This window comes from Canis lupus, chromosome 5 (genome assembly GCF_011100685.1).
Source record: "Canis lupus familiaris isolate Mischka breed German Shepherd chromosome 5, alternate assembly UU_Cfam_GSD_1.0, whole genome shotgun sequence".
NCBI lineage: Eukaryota > Metazoa > Chordata > Mammalia > Carnivora > Canidae > Canis > Canis lupus.
Window position 1 is genome coordinate 17,643,977 of NC_049226.1, and position 25,086 is coordinate 17,669,062.

The 25,086-nt window shown below is 46.3% G+C and overlaps 2 long non-coding RNA genes across 6 annotated transcripts; both read left to right on the forward strand.

Moving 5' to 3' along the window:
• The first annotated feature begins 1,395 nt into the window (after positions 1–1,395).
• LOC119872002 lies at positions 1,396–5,465 on the forward strand. The gene is made up of 3 exons (XR_005358846.1): positions 1,396–1,516; positions 2,418–3,465; positions 5,409–5,465. It is a non-coding gene; the product is annotated as an uncharacterized LOC119872002 (long non-coding RNA).
• Positions 5,466–5,499: 34 nt separating this feature from the next.
• LOC102153862 lies at positions 5,500–24,583 on the forward strand. Of its 5 annotated transcripts, XR_005359254.1 has the most exons (10): positions 5,500–5,564; positions 6,562–6,709; positions 7,216–7,501; positions 11,572–11,649; positions 12,504–12,589; positions 13,216–13,428; positions 14,304–14,433; positions 22,412–22,487; positions 22,703–22,914; positions 24,473–24,583. It is a non-coding gene; the product is annotated as an uncharacterized LOC102153862 (long non-coding RNA). The 5 variants fall into 5 exon arrangements; XR_005359252.1 differs by lacking the exons at positions 22,412–22,487; positions 22,703–22,914; positions 24,473–24,583 and adding an exon at positions 16,004–17,043; XR_005359255.1 differs by lacking the exons at positions 22,412–22,487; positions 22,703–22,914; positions 24,473–24,583 and adding an exon at positions 16,509–17,043.
• Positions 24,584–25,086: the final 503 nt, after the last annotated feature.

Genomic DNA, 25,086 nt, shown 5'->3' on the forward strand with positions numbered 1-25,086 from the left:
CTGCGTCTCCCCAGTCACCCAGGAGTTAAAATATCTCCAGACATTTCCAAATATTCCCTGGGGGGCACAATCACCTTTCCTTGAGAAACACTGCTCTAAAGAGGGAGGTGACCTCTGTCGCTTTGACTTTTTCATCTGTAAAATGGGGAGTATTTTCACGACACTTGAAAGTGTTATGTGAATCAGGTGTGATATGGTTCTGTTATTGTTTTGAAAACTTCAAAGTGCTTTTCAAATACAAAGGAAGTGTTTTGACAGATTTCATCAACTTGAGTACTTCACAGAAAAGCCAGCATATCATCCTCAAGCTACCAGCCCTTCCCCACATAGTCCAAGAACCTCTGAGACACAGAAGCCAGTGGGGACAGACTTGCCCCCAAATGCCAAGTGGAAGACTGGAATGTGGGATCTCTCCACCAGCCTCATCACGGTGGTAGCCAAAGACTGGTTTTACAGTCCTGTGGACATGAGGTCACAGTGGGATCTGTACTGGAACGTGAGGTTCTAGAATTCTCCCTAAAACTTAGATGGCTGCTGACCCTGGCGGATTTGGAGATCCGAGCATTGCTTGCTGCCTGCAGGCAAGTTTCCATATCCAACATTGTCAGTGCTACTGCTTGAAGTCTGCACTGGCAGTAAAAGGGAGTCATATTTTAACCTCAACTTAGTTAAGATCACATGATGGGGGCCACCAGTAACCAGAACTTTATGGGGTGTAGCAAGGATCTGACAAGTTCAATGTTCAAATCCTATTGCCACGGTGGCATCAGTGAGATTTTATCTGGCCAGAAGTTTGTGAACCTAGAATGTGGGGGGAAGCGAATGTATTGAACACTGGCTATAAGTGATGCTACAAAATTTTCCTGTTATCTCCCTTTTTCTTGAAGCTTGTCCCTAAAGAGATATTGTAGAATAGAGATAATGAGACAAGTACCCCCCGAGTGATGGGTGTCACATCATAAACCACCTTTAAAAGTGTTCTCGCCCTAATAGTGATCTCTTTTAGTTTATCAGATGCCATCATTCCCAGTGTACATCACTGGGCACGTGTAATGACCGGTCCACTCCAGAAACCCAGTTTGGGGTCAACCCCAGATCACTAGCTCTGATTGTCCTCATCCTTTGTATATTCCCGCCTGGTGCTTCTAGGCTCCCTTCCTTCAGACAGATTTTGCCCAGGACCACAGGGACATCTTGAGACTGTCCCCACTTCAGATCTAAGGGATGGCATGGGGTCTCTATCCCTTCCTCTTCAGGAGGCCCAGGGGCTCTTATAAAACTTGCTCTGGCCCCTCTAAAGAGATCTGCATATGCAGACTGCGGGACAGTCAACTTCTCTCAATTCACAGAAAAAGAAAAAAAAAAAAAAGTTAAATGCTCCCTGAACAACTTTTTTGTAGAATGAAGAGGAATCATGCAAATAATCTCAACCCCAATAAAAATCTGCTCCCTGTGACTTGATGGATCTGTAAACTTGGAAGAAGCTCTCATCATTTTTAAATTCTTCCCTCATAAGGTAGTGTTTACAATTAGCTTCATGATGGCATCATCAGAACGGAAGTAAGGGCTTTCAGCCAAGCAGACAACTTTTTTGGGCCTCAGTTTCCTTGTCTGCAAAGTAAGGAGAACAATCCCAAGGCTCTTGTTAGTGGAGGGAGGGGGGAAACAGAAGGAAGATGGCCCAATTAAGCAGAACCAGGAAAATGTCTACCATAAAGCCAGGCCAGCTGGGCTATAAAAGCATTTTGGGGGGTTCCGGGTGCAGATGCAAAGCAAGAAAACAGCAAGACAGGGAATTGGTAACAACAACTCCAGGTAACTCGGCTTTTTAATTAGAGGAGCCTTCAGCCAGCAGCAGAAGCGCTTCTGCCCCACAAGCCAGAGGCCTGAAATGCAGCAGAGCAGCCTCCGACGTTTGCACTAGGTAGTAACAGGGGTACAGTAAGGCCTCCCCGCTCTGTGCTGCATCATCCATTAGAAAACAAAAAAGATACAGTAAGTGCCACTGAGCTCCTCCATTAATTGCTAAGTAAGGGGAAAAAAAGAGAAGAATAAAGTGCTTTTACCTGCTCGGCTGGATAATTAAAAGCTGCCTGAAGCACTGCTAACCTTTTTCATTATGGCAGTGTTCATTATAAAGCCAGAAAGAATTAACTACACTGCATTATCAGATATCGAAAAATATTAATAGCAAAAGTGAGAAAGGGAAAGGAGGAATTTTGGGCGAGTTAATTAAACCACACGTCCTCAATGACTTATTAAGTGACTGGTCGAGCTTCCTGGAGCTCGGTGAGTCCCAGAGAGCGTGCGATGTGCTCCTGCTCCTCAGGAAATGAGTTTCCAGCCCGTGGAGCTGTATTATTTTTCCTTCCTCTGTTGCATATTTTTGTTTCTTTCTCTCTTTCCAAATATTGCAGAGTGAGTCGGGGCCCGGATTGGGACCATCTTAGAGCCAATGCAGTGGTCGAGAGCCCTTGAAGGTCACTGCTGTGCTTTGGGATGGAGGCCACTGTGTTGTTCAGCAAAAGCTTTTCGGGTCTTCTGTAACTGAGCAGATGAGAATATCTTCCGAGGAGGTAACCATCATCTGTAACCAAAGCCCACAAATGAATTCAAGATGGGCTCATCTCGTCTATCAAACTCCCTTCTACAGGGTCTGGTGCTACAGCCTGGCTCGGGGCATTGAATTGGGATGTGCCCTTGAGCCCTGGAGAGCTGTGGGGAGTAAGTGCACTATCGACTCTCCATCTACAAAACTTGGAGCAGCCAGTAGTTGCACCGCACAGACCGTGGTCAAAGCCCAGCAGCAGCAGGAAGGCCTGCTGAGCGAGGACTCTTGTACTCACAAATCTTTGGTGAATTAAGATGACACCTTCTGCAATACTCTTAAGCGCTCGGTACAAAAAAGCAAACGTGCAGCACTGTCCTACATGGAGTTTTTTGCACGAGCTCAGCTGGCATAACAGGATGGGCGTAGAGGTGGGAAGGTGGGGACAAAGAATGTCTTCCATGGTGGAAGGAACCAGGGAGGGAATAAAAGCATTTTCATTTAGCAAAAAGTGAAATTGATGATGAAGAAAATGTAATATTGATTTCTTTCTTCTTCCTGCTGGCTCTGAAGCTTTAAATGAAGTCATAGAGCAATGGAGACTCCAACTTTGATTGGTTGTGCTTCGACCTAATCTCATTTTAAGAGCCTAGTTTGTATGATTGTTGGTGACATGCAGAGGTTTCTCTTTAGGTGGAGTGAGGCTATCATTCCTCCAACATGCCATTAAGTCAATCAGAAATTGTGCTGGAGACCTCCTATCCTGTACTTGCAGATGGGCTTCTTCCCTGTACCATACCTTGGCCCCAACAGCAGCTCTGCTCAGAAACTCAATGAGCAGTACCGCTTGCCCAAAGAAGAACTTTTCAGAAAAATGGGTATAAGTGGTGGTTCATCAAGCTGAAGACTACACAGAGGTAGTAGGGACAGGAAACCCCTGGCTAGTATGTGAACAAATGTCAAAATAGTTACGGGGGCAGAGACAGGAGGTGGAGCAGAATGGATGAAGTCATTGAAATGGGCCCAATGGGCACATGTCTTCCTGACTATTATTAAGAGCTGTGTTTGCACAGATACCTTCTCGCATCCTGCCAGCCCACTTTTTCTGTGCTGCAGTCACTGGGGGCACAGTAGTCCTGGCAGCAGGACCTTCTCCCTGTTAAGTAAACTTCTCCTGCAAAGCATTTAGAACAGTGCCTGGCACTTAGTAAGCACTCAATAAATGGTATTGATTCCTTCAGCTTCCTGCATCTTTATCTGGAACTTTTCATGAGCTTCCTTTATCTTGAAATGCCTTGAAAGGAGAAATCTAGAGATAACATAGAAAAGGATATGGACATCGAATTTTGAACAATTCTTTAGAGGTAGAGGCCACAGGGAATGACAATGGCATTTTTCCTGTGCTTGGAAAAATTCTTAACTTTCTGTGTTCTAATCTATCCTTCTGGGGTGGGGGGTGGGCTGGGTGGGACGTGGTTAGAATCAGTCTGTTATGAATCACCAGATTTGGGATCAGGGTTAAAATGGGCCACCGATCACCTCCAGCCTTCAAGTCTCGAGTGTTTGCTGATCACTCTGCCTCTGTCGTAAGAATGCATTTAAAGGGTGGGCTTCTTTGGCCAAGAACATATCTGTTTTACAACCATGTAAGAAAGCCCTTTGGAGCTGGGTGACTGGGAGCTTGAAGAGAAGAAAGAGGTTGCCTATGGGCTTTTTTGAATGAGGTCAGGCTTCCAAATAAATCATGCATGTTCCCACCTCCTTATCTTGGCTTGATTCCTACCAATCCCTCCCAGTATTCTTCCTCCATGGACCCTCATCCTGGTCCTCGTGCAAGGTCCACAACTCCAGGTCTTCTTGGAGCCAATCCAGGCCTGGTGCTGCCTTCTCTTAGCTTCCACAGTCTTGTCCGAACTTCTCATATCTACCACCCTGGATTGCCTGGCCTATCACTTTCTCCATTCTAGAGAGTTCGATGGCATCACACCATCGATCTCTTTTTTCTGTTCTGTTGTGCTGTGGGATGAATGGCTGTTCAAAGTTCTCCTCCATGTTTCTGTCCACGGAGCTTCCATTGCTTTTGGTTCGTGTCTGTATTAGAGTAAGTATTTCATCATGTTTTAGTGAATTGTTCATGTTGTAGTCCCTCCTATGAGTGAGCGCTTGGAGGGAAAGCATCGTTTATTTATCTTTATGTATTTATCATGCCCAGAACAAGCACACTCTGTAGATGTTTGCCGGGTCATGTTGAGTTGAATTGAATTGCACTTACTGGATATCTACTACAGGCCCTAATTTGGTACTGGGCAAAGTGTGGGCACACACCAAATATTTGCTGCTGGGCCTGAATTAACCCCCTTAGCCATCTTGGCCCCCTTGGCACGTTCACACTGTGTGATGTTTTGTGGCTGTATAGTGAAGAGATGGTACGAGTCCCAGGGAGCTTGGTCATCTTAAACCTCTGTAGTCACAAAACAGACAAACCCAAATAGCCGATACCCTCCATTTTCCTTTTTATCTCTGTAACTTCATTTATCTCTATATCCTAGAAAACCACATAACTATTTAGAGAGCAACTACAGATATGTTTTGAAATCCTAGGTTTCCAGGCTATTCTATTTAGGAGAGTTTTCCTCCAATACCTCATAATCCATGTGAAACATGGAAGTAATCCATTTATGCCTCCTTCTAAGCGCAATAGGCACGGCCACTTAATTTGTGACTTCAGATAAACAATAACCTCTCTGGGGCTACACAGGTCCATCTCTGAGGCCCTCCCTGCTCTAACATCTGTGCTTCTGATTCTCTTCGGAAAACCTATTGATTAGCTAACTTAACCATTTCTTTTTTTTTTTTTAAGATTTTATTTATTTATTCATGAGAGACACAGAGAGGCAGAGACATAAGCAGAAGGAGAAGCAGGTTCCCTGTGGGGAGCCTGATGCAGAACTAGATCCCAGGACCCCAGGATCACGACCTGAGTGGAAGGCAGCCGCTCAACCACTGAGCCACTCAGGTATCCCTAACTTAGCCATTTCTAAGCCTATTCTCTCTTGCCCTGTTCCTGCTACTGATGATTTTTTTTAAAGGATATATCCATACTTTCGTGGATCACCATACAATATGAGTGGCCATATAACCAATTTTGGACAGTAGCTTCTGGGGAAAAAAAAGTGCTTTCCAAGATAAAAATGGACAGATACAGCTTATGAAGTCCCTTCCTTCTTTCTTCCTATCTTGAGTGAGGAGCTGTTAACCATTTCGTGGCAATGAAACAGTAAGCATGAGGGCAGTAAACCAACATACCATGGATGGTGGAGTGCCCAGCCCTTTGGCAACAACATAGAGCCATGGACCCACCCAGTAAAGGAATCATTAAGGCCTTCATGAGTTTAAACTACTATTAGGCAGGAATTTTTGTTGAAATTTTCACTGAAAAGAAATTTTGCCACAAGCATCCCTGACATACACCTTTCTAATTTCTAGTCAAGGGGATTCATCAGGTAAATCACTTCGTTCCCTTGGGTACTGTCTATGATGAATATAACTCCAAGTTGACCAAATTCACACAACTCACCAATAACCCCAGTCAAAGTTCCGTACTTCACATCTTCAACAAAGGAGGCTGTTTAGGCGACCTTATTCCTCCACCATCCTGGGGCACAGGCCTAGAGTGAGTCTTCAGATTTCTCTCCAAGGCCCCCAAACTCTATAAGAAGAACCGCATCAGAGAGGGTGTTTCCCTGCCCTTGGAGCTCAGCAGCCCTCAGTGGGGAGGAAGCAAAGACCGTCCCCCAGCTAGGACCAGAGCGCAAGTAATTAATAGGTGATCATGGAGCTGGACAAATGCAGATTGACAGCAGGCTTACCTATCTTAAAACCTGCGCCTTGGCTAACATTAGTTCTACAGCTAAACCCGGGGCTTGTTGACATGTTGTTCCTTTTCATTAATAAATAACTGCCCGAAACAATTACACTTCAGGAAACTAACCTTATTTTTCTCTTTCCCTCAGAAAGGTACCAAAAATTAAAAGCAAAGATGCTCAAATCAGCTGGAGTGCTCCTGGGCAGATGTTCCTAAGTGCAATCTGTTTAATGGGAAAGACCTTTCAGGGGGGAAGGGCAGTCACGCTGCAGCTCCACCGGAGGGGCCACCAGCAGGTAGAGATAGAATGCATGGTTTCTCCGTGAGAGCCTGGCCCTCTGCTTATCTCAGGATCCCACTGTCCAACGGACTTAATTTACCTCTACAGTCTAGCTCCTCCTGGAGCTACGGGCACTTGTCAATCTTCTTTAAAAAAAAAAAACAAAAAACCAATACAATATCATGAAAAGATCATGGCATTTTAAAATCAAGCAGTCCCAAGTTTGAGACTGAATGCTGCCATTTATTAACTGTTTTGCATAACGTACTTGACAATTCTGATTATCTGTTGCTGCATAGCAAAATACTCCCAACACTTAAGCGGCTTAAAGCCACACACATTTATTGTCATGCAGTTTCTGTGAGTGAGGAATCCAGGTGCATCTGAACTAGGCCCTCCATTCAGGTGACCATCACGGTGACGGGTGACGGCTGGGGCTTCAGTCCTCCCCCGGCTTCAGCAAGGAGAGTGTGTTCCTAAGTTCACTCACCTGACTGTTGACAGGATGCTCGTTCCTCCCAGGCTGTTGGCTGGAGGCCTCCCTCAGTTCCTTGCCACTTGGACCTCTCCGTAAGGCGGCTCCTACCTCAGTAGAAGACTTCTCTTGGAATGAGCCAGCAAGAGAAGAAGATGGAAGTTCCAGTCTTCTAATAACCGCACCTCAGAAGTGACATCCCATCACTCCATTCATTAGAAGCAAGTCACTGGGCTTGGCCACGCTCCTGGGGAGGGGACTGCATACAGACATGAATAGCAGCCATTTTAGCAGCCACCTACCAGCATCTTCTGAATCACAGCTTCCTCATCTGTAAGTGAGCATTATAATTACCCCAAAGGTTGCAGAGGGATCCAGATGAGATGGTGTATGTAGGTTAGGACCTGGAAGAATGTGTAAGTAGGTTGACGTAGAGAAGATAGCTGCCCCTCCCCACCCCACCTGCCATGTCAAATGACATGCTCAGAGATAGACACACAAAGGAGGCCACGTGGCTAGTTCAACTTCCACGAATGGAGCAAGAGGGATACAGTGAGCAAGTCAGGGGGTCCCAGGGCACAAAAATGATAGTAGGAGCAACATTCGAGCTCTCTGGACAGGGTCAGAGGCAGGCTTTTCCTGAGGCAGAAGGTGGGAGAGATCCCTGCAAAGAGGCTGAGCCGGGGGTGATCTTGAGACTACAACCAAGGCGCAGACCCCGGCAAACAGCATCATGAGCCAGGGTGCTGGCAACCAGGCCAGCCCCAGAAGTTCCCCAGCGGGGTTCCATAAATCATGAGTGCCTTCCTCCCCCAAGGTCAGTGGACTGTGGAGCCAGCGTGGAGCGTGGATCACTTCCACTTTCCTTCCCTAATTCTCCCCAGTTCATTAAAGCTTGACCTTCGGGGCTCCTACAGCTACTGTGGACGTCCAGCCAGAGAGACCATTATATTTTAAAGGCTGTTAAACTGTCCAATGATATTTTAGCCTCTTTTTTTATATTTGATAGCAAATCATCAATCACTTGTGTAAACTTCCAAGTAAAAACTCAGGAGAAAAAAGATGGAGAATTATATGAAATTACAGTGGAATGAAGCAGTTAGATTTCTCTCCATCAGCTGAGGCGAGGCGAGGTGAGATGGTGGTCAATTATCTTTTTCCACTCACTGATAAATCCCCAGCATCACTAAGGCCATCAGTGCCTGACTCATGACAAGCAGAGAGGGACACCGGTGTGACTGGAAAACCGGGAATGCAGGCTAGCTTTGCAGATGGTGCTGGGGCTTCTCCAGGGCTCACCTGGACCGGCTGGCCAGGGTACCAGCCTGGGCCCTGATCATGTCCTGGGACACCCCCTTTCTCTTCTGACATCCTCTGTCCCCTCATCATGCAGTGGCTGTTCCTAACACCCGCGTGCTGCTCTCCACCAACGTGTCCCAAACTGACCTCATTATTCTGCTCGCACATTCCTTATCTGAGTTAGCAGCACCATCATTCACCCAAGTTATTTAACTAGAAAATTCATCGTCTTCCCCAACACCTCTCTTCTGCTCACCCCCTGCCCCCCACCGGTTAATTCAACTCTGTGTCTGGTCTATTGCCTCCCACAGCTATTTGTCAAACCCACCCCGTCTCAAGTCCCCCATTCTGTCGCCTCGGTCCAGGCTTTGTCGCTTTTTCTCTAATCTGTTCGAAAAGCCTCTTAATTGGTCTCCATGTCTTAGCGTTTGGTTTCGTTTTTTTTTTTTTTTAAGCAAATATACACACTCACACACACACACTCAACACACTTCACAATCTTGCCAGTCTGTTTTTTAAGACACGTCTCCAATTCCATCTCTTCCCCCACTCAAACTTCAGAAGCTCCCTCTTGCTTCAGGAACAGGCTAAGACACCCCACTTGGTGTACGATTTCCCGCAGCCTTCCCAATGCCCCTGGGCCACCCCAGACAGAGGAGCCTACAGTTCCCCTCCTTGCTCTTCCTCTGTCCACCCTTCCACCAGAGCCCTCTTTCCCTCTAGTTGAACTGGCCAACCTCTAGCCAACCTTTGTGACTCATTCAGAAGTTGCCTCTTCCAGCAAGTCCTTCCTGACTCTCCTCTTCTCTTGTGTGCAATCCCCGAGCAGTATTCCAATGTCCTTGAGTAAAGACCACGGCTTATTGTCCATCAGGCAGCACCACCCCGCTCCAGGGCATGCCTAATGCTTGCTGGCTCTAGAGTTGCCCATGGGCTATAGACTAAGACAAACCCAGGGAGGAACCTTGCTCTCCCACCTACCAGCCCTCTGACCTCAGCAAGACTTCTGTGTCTCTGAGCTGCATGTCTTACTGGGAAAACAAAAGTGATTGTCTCAACTTATGAGAATAGTATGAAGACAATAAGTAAGGTTTACAGAGTGATTAACTGTTGATAGAGGAATGGAAGAGGAGGAGTCTGGTATGGACCTGAGGTTTCCAGGAAGAACAGGGGTGAAAGAAAGTACTGAGAGAGGGGATAATACACAAAGTAGGATAGTAAAGAACTCAACAAGTAGAAGACGTGCAACCTCTACCTTCCTTTCGAAGTCTAACAACTGGAGAAGAGGAGGAAGTAGTAACTACGCCCCTTAAACATCCACCACCTTATTTCTTACAGTTACTATTTCTTTTCTTTTAATGACTTGGATAGCAGCCAAAACATGTGGTTAGGGGCAAAAACCCCTCTATTTGATAGCAATTCCTCCAACAGACTCTAAAATAAACACACTGAGGGATCTAATCATCCCCCTAAGTGGCTCTGAGCTTGCCTGTCTGGCACCACACTATGTGTACATGCAAATACAGCTGGGCAGGCAGGTAGGAAGTGCGTACTCTCATAAGCCAGCCTGTGCCAACATAGCACCAGGGGACACTGCCCGTGACAGGAGGATGGGAAGCAGACTCCTGAGAGACAGCTGCTCATCTCAGACCCCCAGTTCCTGGCCCTGATGCAGTCAGCCCTGCCCCCAGTTTGGGAGTTGCTTCCTGGGGAATGATATGAGGGCAAGCAAGAGGCCAGGTAGGAAAGCAGGGCCCACTGGGAAAAGGTCTAGAGCAGACTAGAATGGCCCCACAAGCCAAGCAAAGGTGTTCAGAAAGTTCTAGATAGTAGAGAAAGGAGGAAAAAGGACATACCCCAGCTATCAGAGTGCCAGGGACCAGAAGGAAATAGGAGGACCAAATAATCCTACAAACAAAAAGGACTTATATGTGACGTGAAAATACTTGGCAAAGGAACAGCCCAAACACAGAATTGGGTGGGCTAGAACAAGGAGGGGTCGATGTTAGCACGAAGATGCCCTGTCCTCCACAATAGCCTTCTTGTGCAAGTCTGATGAGCCCTACCTACGTAGCAACGATTCTGAAGCATTGGGCTGGACAGGAGAACAGCGGCACCTCCACCCAGGAGGGCAGATCCCATCCTTTACCTACTTTACAATGAATGGTTCATGTCTGTCCCCTTTCAGATCTATCACCTCCAAGGCATCAACAGAATAGCTAGCATGAGAAGCTTTTGACTCCTAATGCATTAGAGTTTGGAATAAAGCTGCTAAATTTCTGTGTACCTGGTATCACTGTCCCATCACACCCTGTCTCCTAACTCCTAGGTAAGCAGAGAAGCTTAGGGCTAGACACCAGCATGTATTTTATCTCTTTTTACAGATAAAATAAAGTTTCTAGAAAGATTAAACGAATTCTAAAGCTAATACAACTAGTCTGAGGTAGAGAAAGAACTGGAATTCATTCTTCCAACATCTAACAGAAGGCTTTCTCCATCCTATCAAATAGCCAACCATATGACAAAGGGGATCCATTGGAGACTGGAATTGAACTTTTGGAGGAAAGTACTCCTTGGTTTGGAAAAAGAATCATCAAAAGAAACATATTGCAAATGCAAACCTAAAGCAAGGACATACTAAAATTTTTGAGGAAGATCTGGGAGCTATGAAGTAATCCAAATGTTGATGCTTCAAATTGAGCCTTCAAGTGTCCTATTTAATATCACACATTTAGAGTAATTTATCCTAGTCATTTACATATTTGATTGGATTTTTTTTTCCTTTTCTAAACTTACATTTCAGGAGAGCTGTGCCTGAAAATTACTGTTTGTTTTTGAGAGATGTATCCATGGGCTTGTTTTCTTAACCAATGTTTTTCTCCTAAAAGGTCCAATGTGGAGACTGGAAGAAGGGGTCTAGAAGAAGTCACTGTCCTCGTTGGATGAGCAGGGGTGGGAATTGTGGAGATCACCCTAGTATATATCAGCCACAGGGACTTGAGATCTATAGCCACAATAAGATATATAGGCAATAAGGCTTTGATCCCCTTCTTGACATGGGCATTTTCCTCTCTCATTTCTCACTCCTCATCTGTCTGCCACAGGCCACAAGCATTCTTGTCTTCTCCATGTAACGAGTTCACCTGGGCAGGCCAGCAGTCACTCAACTTCTCTGTCTATGAGTGAGTACAAAATTTCAATTCAGGAGGGAAGGAAAGAAAGCCCAAGTGCCAAACCTCATTAGGCCTCAGATCCAAACCTTATTTTCCTATGCAACTTTACCACCCACAAAACGGATATATTGATCCCTGTCTGATTCCTCCATTTTCCAATTGTTTCAGAATTCAAAAAGGAAAACTCTGATTTATTAGAGCCTCATACTCTACTTGGTGCTCTTAGGACTGGTGCTAAGGGAGTGAAAGCCATTCTCAGGCAGCCATCCTAGGAGGTATCTAGGGGAAAAATACATAGCATGCTATGTGTCTTGGGGACTAAGGGTTCTTCAGAGATGACCTCACATTTATCCTTATTCTAAAAATATATATATTCTGGGATGCCTGGGTGGCTCAGTAGTTGAGCATCTGCCTTTGGCTCAGGTAGTGATCCTGGGGTCATGGGATTAAGTGCCATATTGGGCTCCCCACAGGGAGCCTGCTTCTCCCTCTGCCTATGTCTCCACTTCTCTCTCTGCATCTCTCATGAATAAATAAAATCTTTTTTAAAAAAGAAAAAATATACTTCTATAAGAAACAACTAGAATGTTTATTAATGTAAGAAGTTCTCTTCCTCTGTATGCCATCCAATTGCACCAGCCCTTTGCTTCTCACACGACTAGAACACATGTGGTGATGGCCTTGCCAATAACCAGCCTATCCACTCTCCCATTTCTGTGTCCTTGTCATAACTCCAACTCTGTAGGCTTTTCTGGGGCCACAAATCCCAACATATCACCCTGTCCATCCTCCCTCAGTGATAAGCAGGTAGAGTGAGAGGGGGCAGTCCAAACCAGAAACTTGCATCTGTTCCATTTTCCCAGACCACGTCCTGACGAGGAAGAAGTGAATCTATGAGAGCCATCACTTATAAGTGTCCCAAAGAGAAACTGAGGCACAGAAAGGGCAAGTAACTATCTCAAATACCCACAGGATTCAGCAGATGATCAAATAGAGGGTTTTAGACTCTTTGAAACCCCTGACACCATACTGTACCCTTACTATGGAGCTGAGGCGAATTAACCCCTTCCAGGCCAGGAGTCTCTCGGGAAACAGGCTGTTGATGGAAATAAGCCAGGAACCCAAGAGGGTCAGTTCTTAGGGCACCTCACTTAAGATGGTTAATAACCACAGCAACGTGATTGATTACATAGCACTCCGAGGGAGCCGGCACTTCCTGCCCCAGCCCGCTTCCTTCATTTGCATAGGTAATGGTTGTGTTATTAGCAGCTCATTAGTGTCAAACCCAGGTGACCAGAAAGGCAGGCTCAATGGTCTAAAGAGAAAGAACCTCTCATATTTTAGGGGAAAACCCTACCAGGACTTGTATTCCAGAGCCACTAAGGGGGCCCGTGTGACCCAGACGCAGTGAGGGAGGGTTCTAAAACAGGGGTCCCCAGCCGATTTAGAGTTGTGACAAAGTAAAAATCTAAAATAACATCAATACATGCAATAGAAAGCTCACCCATGATACACCCTTAGTGTGATGTGATGAAAGTGGCACTTTCCCTCTGTGATCTTCCTCCCCAAACCCAGAGATCCAGGCTACCCAGGAGACATGCATCAGACAAATCACATCGGAGGGTCATTTGACAATATACCTGGCCCGTCTTCCTCAGAATTGTCAAGGTCGTCAAAAACAAGGCAAGTGTGAGAAACGTTCACAGCTAAGAGGAGCCTAGAGAGACATGACAACCACCTGTAATATGAAATCCCGGATGGGATCCAGGCACTGGAGAAGGACATTAGGTAAAAATGAAGGAAAGTGAAACTGTGAATTTCATAATAATAATTTCTCATTATCGGCCCATTAACTGTAACAAAGGTACCATACTCGTATAAGGTGTTAATAATAGAAATAACTAGGTGAGGGTTATGTGAGAACTCTGAACTGTCTTTTTCTCTTCTCAAATAGCTTATTTTTTTTAAGAATGTCTTACACGTAGATGGCACATTCCAATGTATGCCACCATAACACTTGGTTCTCAATGCCTTGGTAAGGTAGAGAAAATGGACATCTTTCCCCTTGCTTTACCAACACCATAACTGAGATTTAAAGAAATGAAGTGACTTGTCCAAGATCACATAGCTGCTAAGTCAAGTGATTAGTTTCAAACTCAAGTCTTCTGACTCAGAGATTAGTATCGTATCTTTCACTGAAGCAAATGTTATCACCTCAGAGAGATCAGGGATAACGAAGAAAAGACAGTTGCAAGCCTCTGGCTAACAGCCAGAGGGGTTGGCAGTGGAGGCTGCTGACAGGGACAGGTAAGAAGTCAAGGTCAGCCAAGGATCCTGGCCATCTCTGTGGGTCTCCTTGGTCCCTCAAGCCTCAGAATGAGAAAAAAATAAATAGATGTTTGCCTTACTCTTTCTTATCCATTCTGGGATCTTCCCTACATCCTAGATGTGGAAGCACAATCCAGAATTCTCATGGCATATTTTTGCCTATCCCAAAAAGCAAACAGATGCAAAGAGCTTCCTTCCTTCCTCTCTTCACTTGACCTCAAAACCCATATAATGTCAACACCAGCCCCACCTGGAGAAAAGTGGTCCAGGCCTACACAAAACAAGTCAGTGGGAGATGAGAAAATGAAACCTAGCTCTATTTCTGCCTCTTACAGTTTCTTCAATGCCCAGCTACTTTCAGACCCATCTAGAAGAAAATGGAAGAGAAGAACTTTCTATAACTCAGCGGGTCCAGACTCGGGAGGTGAAGAAAGAAACAGGCCACAGGTTCTTGCTGTTGTCCATGTAAGAAAATGAAGTGATAGGAGGAAAAGAGACAAATTTTGCATGGGAAGAATGCACCGATATGCTCCTGATTTTAACCCAAACCATTTGCTGAGGCAGGTCATGTTAATCCTTCTGGGACCCAGTTTCTTCTTCTAGAAAATGAGAGGTCTAGACGAAGCAATCTCTAAGCCCCTTCTATACTTGGACATCCTAGGATCTAGTTTACGATCAATGGAAACAGGGCAGGGGATCCCATCTAGAAGACAAGCTAGTGGAAGTGCAGTCATAGGACATTTTAGGAACAGAATCAGAAACTCACATTGTACCTGTTCTGGTGACCTGCGAAGTCACAGGTCCCTTTTCTACAAGAAAAGGATGTTCAAGTGATCATTTAATTCCCTGAGGACTATTCAGCAAATGCCCACTGGCTTTATCATGCTACCCTAGGTAGTGGGTTAGAATCAAAAGGGATATTGGAGACATCAAAAATGTATAACCAATTCTTTAAGAGTTTTCAAGCTACTATTAGCTCACTCTATATAGTCAGATCCAACAATTAAACACACACATTAGGTCAACTGCTGCATCCTGCACGTAAATATCCTGGAATGAAGATACACACGTAAGCATATGTACATGTAGTGTGCACAGACCACCTGCCCTAACCCACCCAGTGTCTCCATTTGCCTTATCAGGGAAGATATCCTGGAGGAAGCAGGCTCTGAGGGATAAGTATCCTCTAGGATGCACTATAAGACTCAGTGCAGCTGCAAAACTGTGGGAAATCAAAGTCTTTGATGGAGTCTTCATCCAGATTGGGGCATTGGGGAATGCAGGGTCCAAGGGGTTGTCTTCACCAAGCTCCTCCCACTTTGTTCTGTTCTCCCTCCTTTCCCCTCTCCTCCTCACCCCATTCCCTGTAAGCACTCCTCTCCCCCTCTCGCTGTACACCACCATGTCTTGGACTCTTCCTCAAGGCAGCAAATTACTCCTATCATTTTTAAAAATGTAATCAACTACATCTGATCCAGCAGATGCTTTTGTGAGGATGGGTTTAAAAAAAAAAAAAAGGTTGAAAAAAGTGGATAAAATATAAATTAAAAAAGAAGAATGGGTCTGGTTACAATCAATAACCCTAGAATTATTGACTCCTCTTCCCATTACACTGTGATGCCTCTGTAATCTTGCTGGCAGATTCTATAAAGGACGCATCTGTGCAAGATGAGATGTCCATTGTCAAAAGTTATAATTCTCTCCAGCACAACTCCCGTAACAGCAGCCAGGCAGTTTCTGCAGAGCGATCTGGTGTCTGGGAACCACACGACATCACTCTCTAAAACCCATTTTGTGTCTCTGCCCTGGGGCCATCGCTGTCCTTAGCAAGTTGGCAGGAGGAAAGGAGGTAGAACCCGAAGCTGAGCTTGGCCTAGCTTCGTGTCCTGAGTTCAGGCATTGCGGGCTTTCCTTTGACCTTGCAAATCCCTTCTTGGATTTAGCTCTACCCTCGGTAGAGCTAAAGTCTTACTGGAAACAAGTGGATTATTCATTCAGAATAAAACCTGAAACGAATCTCCATTTCCTTGTACAGATTCTGCAGCTGCAATTCCTGCCCCCAAGAATGGCTTGGCTGAAGGGCAGAGTTTGGAGCTGATATCTAGAGGTTTCCTCAGGAAAGGGCAGGGCAGATCATGGGCTTACATCAGCTTAGGAAAAGTGTCCTGTCTGGACAAGACCCCAGGAAGCCAGACATCTTGGCATGGGGCCCCAGACCTACCAGGAGTGGAGGAAATTCTCCAACTGGGAGCCATTCACCCTTGCAGCCAGCCGCCAGCCAGGGGAGATCTTTTGAGCTCACTCTAATCCCCAGGAGATGGTGTGGCCAAAAGTGAAGAGCACTGACCTGGGAGTTGCATGACCTTGACAAAAACAAGCTCCATCTCTCTGAGCCTCATATTCCTCATTTGCAAAGGTGAAGGTTGGAGAAGGTTGGACGAAAGAACCTCGCTGGGCCCTTCCAAATTTATGAGTGACGGTCTCTCAGCTCTGCATCAGGGTCAGGGCTGTAACTTCTGTCCCTTTCTCTGCCTCTCCAGCCCTGGCTGCCCGGTGCTCTGGTCCCCAGCCCCAGGAAGAGCCCCTGCCTCCCCAGATTGTGTTTGGCGGGGGGCCTGCCAAAGGAGGAAAACCAGAAAATCTGGGTGGGCCCTGCCCTCAGGGACACTCTGTGCAAGCCTAAAGCAAAGCTCTGCTGGGTTTGATTATGAAGATTCACAGCCAGGAGTGAGTTTCCTTGGCAATATTGTCTGCCGCCTTTATGAGCAGCAATTATATAGCGTTTCGTACCTGGGAAGGCAACAGGCAAGAGCTGAAATGGTGAAATGCTCTATCACTCCAAGGAGCACAACACCTTTGGTAATAAATATTGACGTTCATTAAGACAAAGCCAGAATTCAATCTGTTCTGGGGAATTCTCTGCTTCCGGCCTCCAGAATGGCCCTTATTTACAAGATGTCCCTAAGGGGATGAGACAGGCCGGCTCACCTTGCTCCCCAAGATACATTTTATTCAACCGACTTGTCCTGGGCAAACGTGTATCTGACAAGCCAATTTGAAAATGAATTTGGTACATTTTTTGAGTTGATTATTTATTCTGAAAATGAATGCCCATTCTGGTCAGGCTGACAGCTCTCGGGATGAGAGCTCTCCGCTCCTAGCTCCCGTCATGCCTGCCCCCCTCAACTAAGGAGAAATGGAATTGAGAGGGCCAGCCTTTCCAGCACTGGGGCTGGGTGGGTGGGGGGGCCACCCTTGCTCACCAGCACCTCACCCAACATATTTTCATCCTGCTGACGAAAAGCCCGTGTGCGATGCCCGTGCCTAGGAGAAGTGGGAAGTATGGAAGCCAGAGGGACTCCATCTGCTTTACCTTCTTGCATGGTTCCATTGCACCAGCATCGGACTCCCACTGCCCAGAGTCACCCCAAGGTGCGAGTATAGGGGGAAAGCACCAGGGAGCAGGGAGACAGGTAGGGAGGGGGCTTTCTACTCCCATTGGACCTCCGGTCTCCCTGAACCTCGCTTTCACTGTTTCCTCTGGACCTCCAGCGTATCAAGATGATGATACCTTGGCAAATTTCACGGCAAGGTAACATGTTGGGGGGATGTGCTCAGAGGATGCATCCTCTTCTCTACCCTACTCCAGCTGTGCTTCCTCCACAACCCAGCTGCCCGAGGTCTCAGAGACCCTGCCCTTCTGATGTAGCCCTGGAAGGCTTCATGCGGGAAGGGGACTTTGGGAAGAATGTGGAAAGCGTGCTTTGGAGCTGTTGAGTTGCCTGTGGCCAAAGTTGCATTGGGAACGACCGGGTCACATCCTTGACTCTAAATTTGTCGAAGTGATGAGATTGCTTTTGTTCAGTGGTTTTCACGTTACACTGAGATCATGAGACCCTTTGTTCTAATGTAATCTCGTCTAGAACCTCAAGGTACCAAGCAGATTAAAGTGAAGTCATTCCCTTTCAACACAGATGGAAACCCCGGAACCTAGCCCTCTTACCTGACCCAGCCCTCTTACCTGACCTGGACCCAGAAACTGGTCCAGTCAATATCAGAATCGCCTGAGCTACATGCACAGGCCCCTGCACCCCTCGCCAGATGTGACTGGTATTCTCTGCAGGTGCTACCCTGGGATATGCATTTTTCCCCCACCCCTCTTGGTGGTCGGGAAGGCACAAAGTTTGAGAACCATGCTGTAGGGCCTGACAGGGTGGGGTGTGAAGACCGAGGCATGTGTTTGATTTACACTTGACTATATTCCCACCTGTCTTCCCTATCTCCTTGACACGCGAACGGGTTGTTCTATGTTGTGTGAACACTCCCCAAGAGCATCATGTGATTGTTGCCAGAACTAAGCCCGGAGAGAAGGGGACCAGGAAAACAGAAACCAAAACACCCACCACTCCCTAAGCCCCCACACCTTCCTAGGGTCTCTGTGGCACTATAAATCCCAGCTCTGAAAGCAAATGTTTTTAAGCACACACCTATTCTCAACTATAAGTATGAAAAGGGTCATCCATTTCCCAGCTCAACTGCAAGAGCAATATGGTTCGGGAGGTTGAAATCAGAAAGCCTAAAGTCAAAGACCTTCAGAGACCTGTTTTCTGCCGAGCAGATTGGGGGGGGGGCAAGCAGCTTCTAGGGGTGCAGCGTGGACCAGAAACTATTTTCCATAGCACCAAGCCCCAAGACGACACCCCATCCTCAGGAAGATGCGGCTTCCTCCAGTACAGTCACATCAGTATTTCTGCTCACCAGATGGGAGAGTGAGGGGAAGCAGCCCTGAGCAATTAAGTGTCTAGCCTAAGGTCACAGAGCAAGTCAACGCACGCCCTCAGAAAGCCCCGAGTCCTCCTGCGGATTCAGGCAGCAAGTGGGCAATCTGCCCTCGGGCTCCTGCCTTACAGCACCTTCATCTCGCCTGGCTCAGCACCCGGGGCTGGCTCTGCCTCTTCTCCCACACGCCTCAGCCAACCCATCACTGCCCTGATCTAAGGCTCCCCTGCCACCCCAGCCCGGGGCCTCTGGAAACCAGGAGACACCTGCCCAGGTGGGTGATGGCTGTCACAAAGCGAGCCTGGAGAGGTGGGTGGTGGGAGGTGTTGGGGGGGTGCAGCTTCATATTCTGCTTCCTTTAGCTCTCAGCCCACTAATTGGGGCAGTGATGGGAATGTGAGACATTCAGGCACAGTCTTGCTAGAATGACAGAGAAGCTGTAAGCCAAGTAGCTGGAGTATAATTGGACAGCTATTGTTTTGAACTGACCCCACCACCATTCCTATTCCTCCTTCCTTTGGGAAACTGGTTCTTGGCCATGTCAGTCATGCACTTCTAGGGGGATGCTGGTCCCTCCTAGGGACAGGGATGCCATCCAGGGCCAGCCAATCATTGTTCCTCATGTTCTTTGCCACAGCGATGGTTCAAGGATGGGCATCAGGCCATGTCTGGCTAGTTAGAGTTTTTCCCAGGGAATCTTCCCAGTCTGAGCATTGTCAGGGGATGCCGGAGGTATACACCTTCCCGGACACCTGGAGAAGGCCTTTGCAGGAGGAATTAATGAAGCCAAGCAGAGAAATGCAGGGTGTAGATACAAAGAAAGAATCCCAATGACATCATCTGGTCCCTTAATCCAGTAATTACTGAACTCCCTATTACATGTGCCAATAAAATTCCCTTTGCTAATAAAAAATAATTCAAGTTGTCTCTGTTACCTGCGACCAAAGAGTCCTGACAGATATAGAGATATAACTATATAGCCGATTGCCAAACTTAAAACAAGCTGTTCAACTGGCATTAAATTCAGGACATGGGTATAGAGGGAATCAGGCCAGAAGGGCAGCAGGCAGCTGGCCTAGAAGAAACGGATTCTGGGCTGCATCTGCTTCCATTCTTTCGGTCATGGAATTTCATGGTCATTGAGGTTTTACCAAAGGCCAATTGCCTCTTAAGTGTCCTCTTGTGCCATATGGAATAGGAGGAGGAGCAGATAGGTCTAGCCAAGAGCCAGCAATGGAAGGAACAGGTGGATTTAGGGGGTGAAATAAGAAAAGAAAAAGAAAAAAAAGAGAGACAGAAAAAGAGAGAGATTCTAAAATATATGTAGGGATTGAGGATCCCTGGTCTAATCTGGGGCCTGACAAATGGAGCTGAAATGACACCCCTATTGCTCATTGAAACTACTCTTTCCAAGGGCAACAGTTGACAACCTCATCACTAAATCCCAAAGCGCACTCAGCTCTGGGCTTTCCCCACCTGCCCGCAGCCCAGAGTACTGTCCTCCATGCTTTCTTCTTTAAATGCTCCCCTCACGTGGATTCTAGACCCTGTCCTAGCCTAGTCCCCACACTTCTATGACCATTCTTTGTCTTCTAGGATGATTTGTTTTTGTTCTCCCAACACTGAAGTTTAGGTTCTGCTCAAGATTCTATCTTAGAGCCCACATTCCCATAGAAGCTTCTGGGACCAGAATTGCTAGGCCTCATCTGTCTTGTAAGCTCCGAGTCACAACCCTAACTCAAAGACTCATCATCTACTACCTGACCCAAGGCCTCCTCTGACTTTCTTGTTTATGGAGGGGCCCCACACTTCTCCTGGTAGCTCAGGTTCCAAGCTTCAGAGCAAACAATGATTCTCGTCTTTCCTCCACCCTACATGGCAGGGCACCATGGTCCATAACTACCTCTTTATTAATGTCACAGCATTCTCCCCTTGCTCTTTATTTGTCATTGTTAGTCCCCTTAAGGTCTTTATCACCTTGCACCTAGACTTTTGCAACAGTTCTTTATTTGCTCTATTCAAACATTTTATTCAAAGAGCATTTATAAAGTGCCTTCTATGTACCAAATCCTGTGTCATCTTCCTGCCCTCTAATCCATTCTATATGCTGCAGCCAAATTAATCTTCCTCAAGTACTACTTGGATCACATCACTGTGGGACTCTACAGCCTTCAATGACTCCCCATTGCCTACTGAGTAAAGCTCACGCTCATCAGTCTGGCATTCAAAGCCCTTTGTAATTTGTCCCCAACCTACCTTTCTGGCCCTAGCCCCTACTATTTCCTCTACATAGACCTTATACTCCAGCCACTCTGATCTATTTGCTTTTTCTTAAACAAGCATTGCACTTTTCCTCTTCTGAGTTTTTCCTTCCTCTCTTTCCCCCTGCCTGAAAGTCTCCCCACTTCTCCTGTGTCTGTTCTTACTCATGACTCAGAGCTCAGCTCAAACACTACCACCATCTCCTTCTCTTAACACATCTGCCAAAAGCAATTACTCCACCATTTGAGGCTCCTTGTAATGCTGTGTTTTGAGCCTTTCAGGATCCCTAGCACATGGTGCCTCGAACTGTCGATCGATGCTTTGATCCCCCGTCATCATTGTACTTACCTGGAGCATCTGTATCAGAATCATAAATGTGCTTATTAAATGTACAGGCTCTGGAGCCCTGCCCAGGAAACCTACGGTTTCAGCACACATGCCAGTGATCCTCCCAGGCACTCACATCTGAGAGCAGCTACCCTAGGAAAGTGTAAGGTTCTTGAGGGCAGAGACCACATCTTTTTTTTTTTTTAATTTTTTTTTTTTTTTTTTTTTTATGATAGTCACACAGAGAGAGGAGAGAGGCTGAGACACAGGTAGAGGGAGAAGCAGGCTCCATGCACCGGGAGCCCGACGTGGGATTCGATCCCGGGTCTCCAGGATCGTGCCCTGGGCCAAAGGCAGGCGCTAAACCGCTGCGCCACCCAGGGATCCCCAGAGACCACATCTTATTGGGCTTCGTCACCATCAGCACACCAAGAAAGTCAATTTGAAAGGAAGTTCCAGGAGCACCAAGTTCAAACACTAATGTGTTGAACGTTCTCATGAAGTTAAAATTTGCTAAACTTTTCTAATAAGAACAAGTCCGTACAAGAAACATTCATCGGTATTTAGTGTGCCATTACTGTGGAGAAGCCGTTTTGTTAGGAAAACAAAGTCTGAGACTTAGCACAAATTTTTCTCCAGTCTTTGTACCTTAAACATTTGTAGTTTCCATGAGAAATTTAGTTGTGTTTTTTGTCTCCTGGATACTGGATTTTGTAACTGATCCCATTCCCCTCTTGTCTTGATCATTGGGTGGCGTATGGTGAACTCCGTCGCCACCACCAGCAGGTCAATTGGACTTCACGTGTCCTCAGTGAACCTCATTTGTGGCTCTACCACTTCCTCCTCGCCTGGCTAATTTGTGCCTCTTCCTACAAACAAAACAAAACAAAACAAAACCACAAAACACACACCAAAAAACCCACTTGTTTTTGTTTGCTTCATCTAGCTGTATTGTTTACATCTTGGTGAACAGTTTTAAATCCTTTTTGTAAGAAGGCAAGTTATAAATAACATAAATTCATGAACCTATGGATGTGCAAATGTTTTCTGATCAGTTTTTTTTTTTAATTCTAAGGAGAGAAATTAGTCTGGAAGATGAGTCCTTGGATTGGTAATTCTGGTGGAAAGCAGGGCCAGAAACAACAGATGGGGTAAGTGATGCTCTGAGGTCAGAGTTGTAAAAAATTAGGACTTGTAGAGAAAACACAGATTCAGAAACAGTGATGAAGTTTTAGAACAGGAATAGATGAGAGTGGTTTTAGAGTGTGGTCATAAAAGGCAGAAAGCAAGAAAAGGGAAACAAGAAAAATAGTTAAAACAGGAGTGGTTTCAGGGAACTGACCACAGGGTCTTGTCTTTCTTCCAGAGAAGAGAGGGTCTCATTGATTGCAGTGCCAAAGCCCCAGTGCAGAAGGAGCCCAGTTGGGTTCTGATGGCTTTGCAGAGGAATGCACTTAAGGTCCAGAGAAAAAGGATCTGATTTTCCCAATGATCAAGGAAACTAAAGAAAACCCCCGGAGCCAGATCAGAGCTTGAAACCAGCGTATTCAAGAAGGGGAGCCAGAAACAATGATAGAGGTCGGTCCTATGCAGAAGCCAAGCCGAAATGAGTTGAACAATATGGAGCTGTGCAACTGTAGCTTACCCAAGTTGCACATCTTGGGTATACTGAGGCCCTTCCCAGTATGTAAATTATGTGAGCTTTAAGGATCAGAGAAGAGATGGAGATACAGGGAACAAAGTAATTGTATGAGAACCTCATGATTTGAGAGGGGCGACAGAGGCCAACTAGCGTGTGAGTAGCGTGGAAGATGGGTAGGCCAATGGGCTGCATCCCCACTGACACGAGTAACTGTTAAACACACTTGGGCCGCCACAACTCAGGATCACAGTGCTTCGGGGAGGGGGGGCATCCTCAGTGAAAATGTGTCTTCGCCGTGGTACCTGACACCAGCTCAGAACCCGAAGTCCCAGAATATCATCAAACATAAGAAAACAGAAAAGTATTTATTGAATGGTTGTTCATTTTTTTGTGCAACATTTATTGAATATTTAATGATTACTGAGCACTGTGCTAGAAAATGGAGACATAAAGAATACTAACACATACTTCTTGCCCTTAATAAGCTCAAATCCCAGAGAGAGAACTAATATAAAAATAAAGTATTACAGTGCGTGGTATGATTAATGCTAGAGTTGCGGCCTGTGTGAAATGTACCCATAGACATGAGCTCACAGAGGATGGACCAACTAACTCTGCCCTGGGGAGGTAGAGGATGGGGGCATATTCGACCAAGATCTTGAAGGGTGAATAGGAGTTCAGGAGGCAGAACAGGGAAAACAGTATACGCCAAGGCACAGAGGCCGTTTGTGGAACCCCTGAGAAGTTTGGAGCAATTAGAACAGAGGGTGGAGTGAGTGGCAGGGGTGTGGTCAAGGTTTGGAGCCGGGCTTCGAAGATTCCTCGTATGACACACTGAAGAGTTTGGACTCTGTCTTTCAGGCAGAGCAGCAGCCTCACACATGGAAGGGAAAGTAATCATTCTTGAGTAACCAACCCCGATGGCCAGGAAGCCTCCAGGATCCTGCTGTATCACAGGGTCCACCCTCAAACCACCATCAGAGCGGCAGTTTCTGATGCATCAGGTCCTAGGGTGTGGTGGAGAGGCTTAGAGGGCGTGGGCTAGCTGGAAGGTCAACACTGTGCAAAGGACAAATTGTAAGTGGCCTCCAGAAGCCCCACCGTACCTGACTGGGGGCCAGGAAAGGGGTGAAGTGCTCCCCACTGCCTCACATGCTCCCTCCCAGGGCGGGCCGGCATTTCGAGCGCCCAGTCACTTCACACAATGGCGAGAGTAAATTCACGCACCAGGAAGAAATGAAAGGCTGTACTCCTTCCTTGGAATCAAGTTGTTATTGTTCAGATGCATTATTAATGATCAGGGCTGCAATCATTTATAACACGGCCATCACAAAAGCAGCTGTTAGCATTTACACATAGCTCTCTGTGAGTATGTTATTAAGGTAATATTTTACCATGCATTCGACTTGCTCAGGGGCTGCATGCCTAATGCTTGGCTTGAACAGATCCCCCACTCCCTTCTTAGAAGTAATCACTCCTTTCCTTTCTTTACAGAGATGCCAAATGCCAGGGAAGGGAAGCGGGCAAAGGAGATGAAAACAGGGAGCTATGAAAAGTGGAAGAAGAGACACAGGCGCTGTTTCCCCTCATCCTTTTTTCTCCCCTGCCCTTTTTTTTTTCCTTTTTGAATAAAAAATAAAAATGCAGAAAACCTCAGGAGCCTCGTAACTTTCCAATTTTTATTTAAAAATAAACCCGCTCTCGCAGCTGTCACCACTCCCATACACGGAGCGCAAGCTCCAACCCCACTGCCCAGTATTTATATTCAAGAAAGTAAATGCTCTAAAGAGAACAAATAAATCAGGTTCGAATCTACGAAAGGAGTCAAGCTTTTGCCAAAAAAAAAAGGAGAATTTGACAGCCAGCATAGTTCTTTGAGGACCCTAGCAGCCAGCAGACCTAGGATGACAAAAACCCAGGGCAACAGGTACAGAGGAACACAGGAGTGTCTGTGGCCTATTGTGCCTGTGCCCTCCTTCTCCAGGCCAGGCCGACCTCACCAATAAGATGGTTCTGTAAATCTGCACTGAGCACTTGCAAAGAACAGCCGTGGACAGAAGGGACCGAAGGCAGCAGGGAAGGCTTTGAGCCACCTGGTGAACAGAGTG